The sequence below is a fragment of the Rhagoletis zephyria genome, unplaced genomic scaffold (genome assembly GCF_001687245.7).
Source record: "Rhagoletis zephyria isolate East Lansing unplaced genomic scaffold, Rhagoletis_zephyria_1.1 Rzeph_scaffold_00129, whole genome shotgun sequence".
Classification (NCBI taxonomy): domain Eukaryota; kingdom Metazoa; phylum Arthropoda; class Insecta; order Diptera; family Tephritidae; genus Rhagoletis; species Rhagoletis zephyria.
Window position 1 is genome coordinate 406567 of NW_016157213.1, and position 11173 is coordinate 417739.

Here is an 11173-nt window from a genome sequence, read left to right on the forward strand (position 1 = left end):
TATTTTGTTACCTGCTCATGAGATTGTAACAAAATTTACCGGTTACAAGAGTGTGGAGAATACGAAAACGGTTTAAAAATTGACAGTAACTTTACTAACCTGTAACAAAATGTTTGTTACCAACGCAGAATAGGCCTGATAAAGGGCATTTCATAGAGGTTTTCTTCCTTTTTGATGGCATTTGTTCTTCGGAAGAATGTACATATCTTTTTATGTACTACGTGTTGTATAATTACGGTGACCATAAATATGGATTCAAAATGAAGGACAATTTTTCATATATTTACGTAGTATAAAAATATCAAAAGAGTATTTATGATTCTAAATTCTTAATACATTTTAAACTTTAAAAACGAATCACGTTTTCTTCATCGATTTAAACTTTTTTTACATTAATATTTATAAAAGTATAGTAAAACATATTATAATTACAATAGCTTACTCGAAAAGAGAAAATCTTTAAAAGGTTATTTTATACGCAAATTTTGAGTCGTCCAAAACGAAAATAATATCCTTTTTTTTTGTTTTTTGGTACCTTTCGCAGTTATTTGTCAAAAATCGACGTCATGAATCGACGTAAACGACGAGTTACAAAGGTATTTATGTGCCCTTTACACAAATATATAATTTGTGCAGATTGCGCTTCATAGCATCTACATTTCTAATCCGATTTTCATTATCTTTGGCTCAAAATTTACTGTAATGATATATCTTCTTTATCGAATTTTTAAACTAATGAAAAAAATAATCAAATAAAACTGCGTATTTGATTGAAACTCTCACTTTTTTCGACTTTGACGACAAAATGCAAATGGTCGCCTGTAGCACTAATAATTTTCATTGAAGTCCCCACAAGTTATATATTTTGGTAAGAGGCACATCAATACCCTTCGAGCTGTAAGTCGCTTACGTTGATTGGGAAATTTTTTCATGAGATATTGAAAAAAAGCTACGAAAATTACCAAAAAACACTTTTTTGAAAACATCCATCCATTGTCCGATAATTTTAAAATAACGAATAAAATGCGGGACAAATGCAGGACACTTGGAAAAAATCAGTACATTTTCAGGTTTTTTAGGTTTGAAAAACTATGCAGGACCGACCTTTGAAAAACAGTACGGTCCTGCAAAAAACAGAACGGATGGTCACCGTATGTATAATATATAAAGGCCCTATCTCATTTTCTCTCAAAATACGGTTTTGTACAGAAGTCGGTAGATTACTGCTTAACACCTTATAGAAATTAAGGGAAACTATTACATCTTTTCATTTTAGATATAGTATAGAGCATTCAAAAGCTTACAAGAAACTATAGTAAAGAAATTAGTGAAGTGTGTAGTACGAGATGTAGGAACAACAACAAGTTTGTCAGCGTTTTTCTCAAATTATAATTATTTATCTGGAAGTAGGCTATGTTAATAACCACAACGAGTACAAGACCTTTAAAGTCTTGTAGTAGAAGAATAATTCTCAAGTTCCTAAACAGATCCATGGAGTTGTGAATTCGGTCAACATTACATATTTTTCTAATGACACATTTTTGAATAGTTAAAAACTGCTGAATTTTATTAACCACATGCAACTTGTATGGGACCAACCGAAATTGAACGGCGTGCGTATGAAGCTAACTCAATTTCCAATTTTTCGACGGCATGCGTACCAAAACGCAAGCCGCGAGTATTAGGTTAGCCTGTAATTCGTTGAACCATAGGCAATGGCAAGATCGTCTGCGAAAGCGGTAACCTTTGTAATGAAAGGTAGTGATAAAATCGAGTTTAAATAAACTAAAAACAATACAGGATATAAAATATATCCTTTGGAGCCCCTAATTTGAATGCCATTGAATAACTTAAACTACCACAAACTTATATAATTGACTAATAATATATAGCAGAATCCGTTTATAACGACTCCGCATGTAACGTCCAACCGCTTGTAGCGTAACCACAACCTCAAGTTTGGTTTTTATACAAATTACTATGAAAATACATCCGTTTAAAACGACTCCGCTTAAAGCGACCAACCGCTTTAAGCGACGTAATTTATGAATAAACAGTCCGGTGAGAGATAAAAGTTTTAAAAATTCACAGAAAATTAGAAGCTTCGGTCAACATGTTGTTACGATTACTGGAGTTCAGTCTTTGATGCGAATCTGTGTATGTTTGAACGAAAGTGCGAAAATCGGCAGTATTTTACAACAAACATATGGCACCGTTATGGCATCGTTTCGCACAAACGCACAGCAAAGGCGCATCCATACAAGGTGGTGGCAATTGCATATAAGTAAAAGTCCCGTGTATTTTGTTATTGCTTTTTGGTACAGGAGGATGTCAAAACAAAAGGGAATAGGAGATAATTTTCGTCAATTCGTTTTGTTGACATCCTAAAGTTGCGCCACTTTGTCTTGGATGACATTCTCCTGTGCTAGTGTAGAGACAAAAATATCCAATCAGCTGATCCATCAACACCACCTTGTATTGATGCGCCTTGCGCACAGCAAAACAACAAAACAAACGCTAATTTTTGCCTTTCGCATTTTCGCATCAAAGAGTGGACTCTACTATTACAAAGTGACTGAACATCGAAGGCGCATATGGCGCCTGGTCTGGATAGCAGCTAGTCCACAGCGACATTTGTCTTTTTCATTCGAACTTTTTTGACAGACGTCAATTTTAGATTCACTTTAACAGGTCTATTCTGCACTGGTAATAACCATTTTGTAACCGGTAAATAAAGTTCCTGTCAATTATTAAACCCTTTTCGCATTCTGTGTACTCTTGTAACCGGTAAATTTTGTTACTATCTCATAAGCTGGTAACAAAGTATTGCCCCGTGAAATATGCAATGCCAGAATTTCCACAATTCTTCATAGCTGAATTGCTGAATATTTTAACTGCGCTACCAACGTACCTAGAATCGCGGTGACAAAAACTGGTAACATTTTTTGGTAATAAAATTTTCCGGTTACAAAATCTTCGGTAACGCGCAGAATGGACCTGTAAATAAACTTTTGCATTTTTGCTCGTCAAAAATACTTAAGTAATGTGCACTCGATAGCTCAAATGTTTTGGCAGTTGGTTAGTGATTACTGATAGTAGCTAGGTGCGCAAAAATGTACTATAGCAGAATTATAAAAACAAAAAATAAATAAAAAGAGAAGTTCTGTTTATACGACATCCGGTTAGTACGATGTATTTTAGCCGGTGCCTTGGAAATCGTTCTAACTGGATTCTACTGTATAAACAAAACTACGAATCTGCATAATGCATTTGTCTAATAAAACTTGGTGATCTACCATATCGAAATCTTTGATGATTCCAACAAACAGACTAGCACAATACCTCTTGTTACCCAATTGACTGTGGATAAGTGAAAAAAAGCTCAGGAGAGCATCTTCCGTTGACCGCCCAGGTTAGGGTTGCCAGACTTTTAATGCGCGAAAGCAGTACGTTAGACTTTTTCAAGCTAAAAAAATCAGTACTTTTCAGTACACTTTTATTCAAAGCAAAATTATGAATATAAGTAACTTATAATCAGGGTTTGAAAAACTGTCAGCACAGCAGCAATTTTAGAGCTATGTCCCGGTCCCGGTACAACATATTCCGGGACGCAAAATTTCCCGCTTTTTGGGATGAAAAATTTTTAGACATCTCGTTGTAAAAAAATAAGAACTTTTAAAATATGTACATTAATAATAATAATAGATTGGCGCTTACACATATGTTAGTGTTTGGCCGAGCTTCTCCTCCGACTTGTGGCGTGCGCCTTGATATTGTCACACAAAGCGGAGGGACCTACAGTTTTACGCCGACTCCGAACGGCGATTGTATTTTTATGAGAAGCTGTTTTTTTCATGGCAGAAATACAATCGGAGGTTTGCCATTGCCTGCCGACGGACGACTTCTGTTAAGAAAAAACCTTTTTTCTATATTTTTTGCGATGTTGCTTTGACCAGGGTTTGAACCCGGGTCCAGCGGAGTGGAAGCGCGCACTGCTTACCACTACACCACAGCGGCCGACATATGTACATTATGGTGGTCAAATTGTTCAAACGACAGTTTTTCGACGAATCGCATGGTATTTTCAGTTTCTTCGGAAATGATTCTCTAGGCTGCGCATTTAAAAAAAAAATACTTGTTCTCAAAATTTTATTTTTTCGTTATATGCCGATTTTAGAAAGTGTTCACCTTTTACCGTCCATAATCCGTGTCAAAATTAAAAACTCACCACATATTGACAAGTTCTGACAATTTATCTTTTTGTCATTTAATTTTAGTTATTTTCTTTAAGATATGGTTTACTCTTTGACAACAGTCGTATAAATCTAAGTTTCAAACCTTGTGAAATATTTAGAAAAAAATTAGGAAACTTTTGTAAAAATTTAAGCCTTTTTAGATGGATTGGATGGAAATAAAGTGCAATTAGAAAAGATTTACCATCGCTTTTTATCTTTTTTTGTTGAGAAAAAGTAATTTTTGTATGGAAGAGGTACTGTTAGTAAAAAAGTTGGCAAAAACCAATGGTAAGTCCTAGACGCCTTCATATCAAGTGTTTGTTCTTAAAATACAAAAAACCTTTCTTTTTAATGTTTGTTAATCTTTTAAGTTAAAAATTAACAAAACAGATGTATTTCTCTACCTAAAGGTGAAAATGTGCCAAGTCCACTTTATTAAAAATTTAGTTTTTGATGCAGAATGTCAGATAATGCGAACCTATATCGATTTTTCGTCTCCCTGAACAACTTCAAAAAATGGACATGGCACATTTTCACCTGTAGGTAACGATTTGCTTAAATACAGACATTTTATATGTAAAAGTTTTAAGAAAACGTTAAAAAAAACTAATATTGTGAAAAGGTAATTTTTTCATTTAATAATGCGCTGGCTCGAAACTTATTTCCGAGCTATGGTTTCTTCTATACTCTCTCTTAGAATTATCTGCAGAATCAGGAAATACCATGCTATTTATTAAAATAAGCATTGGCCCAGCCTAATGTAATACATTCATATACATATGTATATTTTACATAAGCTATTTAATCGACAATAAAGTCAAACATTTTAGTTACGAATTCATTTTAAACAAAGAACTTAAGCCGTGGCTGCTTTAACAAAATGAGTACACAAAGTATGTTCGACATTTTTTTGTTTGGTAGAAACTGCCAAAAATCAACGCGATTTTTTACCAACTTCAAACTGGCACTTAGTTATACAACAGTATCAACTTGTAGGCTATTTATTGAATTTTCCTGAGCTTTGCACGAAGTTTAGATAAATTTTTATGTTTTTGTTGTAGTATGAACTATGTTTTTATAAAAAAATTCGCGGAAAAATTTAAGTAAAAAAATTACATATGTACATTGTGAAAAATTCCCCGTGCCAAATACATACATATGTATATAGAAATTTATAATTTATAATTTGGTGTATTTCAACTTTAATTTATGTTTTAAATTAGTAGCATTAAAATTTTGTATTATGGAAATTTGTATCTATATTTTTTATTTTTATTTTCGTTTTTTTTTATGTTTTCTTATTTTAAATAGAAAATATTCAAAAATACAGCATTGAAGTTGATGTCCCGGTTTCAATAATGCAAAAGTTGGCAACCGTGGTCGTACAGTGTCGGTTTGGGATACTATAAATAACATATCATTCCTTCTTTTTGACTACGAAGTTTTTGGTTAAGAGTAAAGTTTACTGTACTTTCTTCCAAGCTTTTTTTTTAGATGAGTTTTACGGACCAGAGCAGGGTTTTAACTGGATTTCAGTTCAGCGAGGAATAAACGAATAGCTTATAAACTTTATTTAGTTTTTTTTAAGTATTTAAAATATACTGTATGCTTTGAATACACTGCTCTCAGCGTAAACTTTGTCCCAGGACTCAAAACGAAGCCTTTCCTTTACATTGTTTTTTATTAAACTCTGTTTTAAACCGTAACCACGGTTGCCGCACGACAAAAACTTTTCTGACCAGAATTTACAAAAAAAGTTACCATGTAAAAAACAACGTTTTATTATACAGTAAACTGTAAAAAACAAACCTCGTTTATTTGCCATAAATAAGATATGGGTACAATAAATATTTTTATAAAAAGAAAACTAAACAAATTCATTTTACATGTGTCAGCTAGTCTGCTGAAGAGTAGTAGTGAGCCTATATACAACAACAAAAAATTGTAATCTGAGAAAGAAGGATCTATAAAAAATAAATGTGGTCTTTTACTAAAAATTTCATTGCACCTACGTGAAGCTACATATTGTAGTAAAAAAAAACTGAAAGGGCGTACCTCGGACCATTACCTTTTCGATTCTGGTAATAAATTTTTCGGTGCACCTTAAAAAGGCCTCATGAATACATTATAGTTGTGTTTAATGAGACCGAAAAAAGTGCAGAGCAGCTCAAATTAGAGCAACTCAGATCAGAAATCACATGAAACACTTTTCAAGCAGAAATACTCAAAGCAGTTGCTTGCTCTAAGTTACTCCATAAAAAAAGATTGTGCAGAAAATCGTGCTCTAAGTTGCTCTAGTTCCACTTAGCGCAGGCTCATGAAACAAAAAGTAGAGTAAGTTACAGCAAGAAAAATCCTCGTGAAACATAATTTTGTGAGATATCTTAACCTGGCGTAACCTAGAGCAGCTCATTAAACACAACTTATTATTCAATCTGTGTATATTAGGAATGTTAATCCCGGGAACCAGGTCTTTTTTAAGTCCCAAAAATCCCGGGATTATTTGCCTAGAATCCCGGGATTTTCGGGATTTGTAATTTACACTGGTGGCAATAATAGAAACGCTTTATGTTGACCAGTTTTGGCTATATTTCTTTTGTTTATTTAATATAAATTTTTTTTTTATAAATGTGTAACTCATTATACATATCGTCGTTTAAAGTACAAAACCGCGTAATGTCATTCTGCAAAATCGCGTGACTGACATTTGCTGCCAAAAATTGGATTTGCTCACACAAGCTCTTGGCTCAAGCCTTATCAATTCGTCCCGAAATATACTAGCCAGAAATACGCTTTCTTTATAAAAAATAGAAGCATTTTGAAATATGAGTGCTTTTACTCTCTGGAAAATGATTCATGCAACCTCACATACGCGGTTTTGCATTATCTTGTTACGCGTTTTTGCATTTTGTCGATACGCGGTTTTGTACTTTAAACGACGATATAATACCTTGCGACAGGCTATTTTGCACACAAAAAAATCAATATATTCGCGAAACCAAGGGCCAAATATAGTAAAATTGCGTTCTTAATTTTTCTCTCTGACGTCAGGATTTTTTAAAAGAACTTCGAAATTTGAAAGATATCAGTAATTCAAAAAATGATTTAAAAATTTCAGTGCAATATACTTAAAAAAATAGTATGGGTATAAAATGAAAGAAAAGATTCTGTAGAGTTAAAAAACGTTACATTTTTTGGTGCGTAAGGGACCGGTAGGTATTGAAAATATCCTTGTATAATTTTATCCTTGAATTTCCTTGAAATTTTGCAACTATTATTTTTGAAAAAATTATGTGTTAAGGACTAACTTTATTAGCTAAAAAAATAAAATTGATTAAAGGGGCATTTTCAATTCCTATTCGTCCTTGTAAACCCAAAAAAAAAATTTTCATTTGGTACCCATATTTTTGTTTTACATTGCACTGAGTTTTTTAAATAAATTTTGGAATTTATCATATCTTTGAAATCATAGTCTTTTAAGAAAAACCATGACGTCAGAGAAATGCCTATATATATGCAGCTAATTATATCGTCACCTGAAATGCATAAAGACGTAACAAGATCGTAAATGAAATGGAAAAAGTCGTGACTAATATTTTATTTTTTTCTTCATAAAATGATGTGGCAGTTGTAATTCGTTGAAATCCATATGACTTATTAGTTATGACTTTTTGCATTTCAACGATGATGTTTGTTACGTCTTTTTGCATTTCAGGTGACGATATAATATGAGGTAGACTTTTATAAAAAACTGTAAATTTTGAATAAACAAAAGGAATATAGAGAAAACTGGTTGAATTAAGGCAAATCTTTTATTTCTGCCACTAGTATTATGAACTTATTTCAACCAGAAAAGAAATTTTTTTACTTAATTTTTTTTGAATGGAGCTTTTACATACCTTAAATTACTTTATCAGATATGTATACGCTGAAGTATTACTAAATGCATACAAATTTAATTACTGTCTTTCGTTTTGATACTTATGAAATAATTTTTACTTTAACAGGTCTATTCTGCACGTTACCAAAGATTTTGTAACCGGAAAATTTTATTACCAAAAAATGTTACCAGTTCTTATCACCGCAATTCTAGTTACGTTGGTAAAGTTAAAATATGAAGATTTACCAGCGCAGAATAGACCTGTAAATGAAAAAATACGTTCCAAACCCATTTACTTATTATTTATTATATGGTAGGAGAGCTTCTCAAACCATATTGATACAATTCTTTCATGTTAAGTTGTTGAAAAATAATAAATATCTTAATCCCGGGACTAATCCCGGGATTGAACCAACGACATCCCGAAAATCCCGGTATCGCGAAAATCGAAAAAATGAAGATCCCTAGTACAAATAAAGAAGAATATAACAAAAATTTGTGAAACAAAAAACAACACAAAACTATTTTGCAACGCACGCGTTTAAAATTCCACTTTTCATAAAAACGCGCTTTAAGCTCTTGTCTTTTGAACGGGATCTTAGCCCCAGAACAAGAAAATTATTTTAAAAATCGACTTAAGTGCATATACCAAAGCGCTAAGGAGCCCAAATACACCGCATAAACTGCTCTTCGAAACTCCTTTTTTCATTTCTTCTATGTATGGATCAAACATCAACCAATAAGAATTGAACGTGTGGCTTGTTTCGTGATATCAATTCGCGGCTCGGCAATTTGGGTTACATTTAGAAAAAATTATACTTCTTCTGAGTTTCTGAAGTGGATCACATCCTATCTGCATAATAGACGCTGTGTTGTTCGTTTTGATAATGTATCGTCTTATTCTTTTGTCTCCTCCTCTGGTGTTCCCCAGGGTAGTGTCTTAGGTCCTTTGTTATTTGTGCTCTTTATTAATGATATATCCTCCTGTTTCTCAAAGTGTAACTTTCTTCTATATGCGGATGACCTGAAGATATATTATGAAATTAAAAATCTAGAAGACTCATTGATTCTCCAGGGTGAGCTTGATAATTTGTACAGTTGGTGTGCGCGTAATCGTTTGTTCCTCAATATTTGTAAATGTCAATATACCTCTTTTGCAAAAGTGATTAGTATTGTTCCTACACTGAGGGAAAAAATTTTAGAATTAAAAAAAACGTGTTAAATTTAAAAAAATACGTATATGAAAGAGCACCAACCCAACTCGTTTTAAATTTGAGTATGTACGTTATAAAATATGTCGTTGCGAAGTGCAAAGATGCCTTGTAGTTATACGAAATTAAAATTAAGAAGAAAAATAATTTAATTTTATGTTCCGTCTGGTGGTAATTGCGTAAAAGCGTCTTTGCACACTCAGCTACAGCCACTCATGTAAATGTGTTTTCATATGTTGAGTTTGAATCAACATCACAGCGCGCGATTAGTGCATGATGTCGTACCAAGTATGTACATACCCTGCAGTGAAAAGCCAAACCAGTTAGAAAAAATACTGGTTCATTAACTAGTATATGCCTACCAGTTCGACAATTTCGAAGAACTTAGGTGATCAGCGACATCTGCCTTTGAATTGCCAAAGCCAAAAATAAAACGCAACTATAATTGCTTTTCTTACAAATGTCGGCTGTGGCGTCACGTGAAGACTACTGGTTCTGGTTCTGAAATTGCAGGTTCGAGGCCGCTTGGAGGTGGTTAATATTTTTAAAGTTAAATAAATGTAAGCAAAAATAATTTATTCAATTTATAAATAAATAACAAATTTGATCATCTAATTGCATTGCAAAAATACATTTAGGAAGAAATGCTTGTGCTATAAAAACAAAGAAATTAAACAAAAATATTTTTTTTTATTAAATTTAAAAATTACAATAAACAGCCTAAACAAAAAATAAATGTATAAAAAATAAAAATAAAATAAAAAATAGAAAATAAAAAAACTTTTCCTGCGCCAGGATTTGAACCAGGGACCTCAGGCTTACCACGCGAGTGTTTTGCTGTGCCGGCCATTGTGACTGCTGGAGCGTCGCCAGCAAAAAGGCACACTTATGCTTTTCACGTGGCATGAATTGGCAGACTATCTCATCAACTGGTATGATGCTACTAGTATTTATACTAGTAGATGCTGATGCATAGCCTGACAATTGACATCTCGTAGGACATCGCAATGTTAAAAATACCAGTCGCTAACATTGAAAAAGGATAGAACGTGAACTAGTTGGGCTGAAACGCAAACCGGTAGAATTCTAGTTCACAACTAGTAGCTTTGCAAAAGTGATTAGTATTGTTCCTACACTGAGGGAAAAAATTTTAGAATTAAAAAAAACGTGTTAAATTTAAAAAAATACGTATATGAAAGAGCACCAACCCAACTCGTTTTAAATTTGAGTATGTACGTTATAAAATATGTCGTTGCGAAGTGCAAAGATGCCTTGTAGTTATACGAAATTAAAATTAAGAAGAAAAATAATTTAATTTTATGTTCCGTCTGATGGTAATTGCGTAAAAGCGTCTTTGCACACTCAGCTACAGCCACTCATGTAAATGTGTTTTCATATGTTGAGTTTGAATCAACATCACAGCGCGCGATTAGTGCATGATGTCGTACCAAGTATGTACATACCCTGCAGTGAAAAGCCAAACCAGTTAGAAAAAATACTGGTTCATTAACTAGTATATGCCTACCAGTTCGACAATTTCGAAGAACTTAGGTGATCAGCGACATCTGCCTTTGAATTGCCAAAGCCAAAAATAAAACGCAACTATAATTGCTTTTCTTACAAATGTCGGCTGTGGCGTCACGTGAAGACTACTGGTTCTGGTTCTGAAATTGCAGGTTCGAGGCCGCTTGGAGGTGGTTAATATTTTTAAAGTTAAATAAATGTAAGCAAAAATAATTTATTCAATTTATAAATAAATAACAAATTTGATCATCTAATTGCATTGCAAAAATACATTTAGGAAGAAATGCTTGTGCTATAAAAACAAAGAAATTAAACAAAAATAT

The 11173-nt window shown here is 33.0% G+C and overlaps 1 protein-coding gene across 1 annotated transcript in view; it reads right to left on the reverse strand.

Annotated features, from left to right (window-relative positions):
* ci (transcriptional activator cubitus interruptus) overlaps positions 1-11173 on the reverse strand; it is a 112824-nt gene that overhangs the window by 48109 nt on the left and 53542 nt on the right. The window lies entirely within an intron of this gene.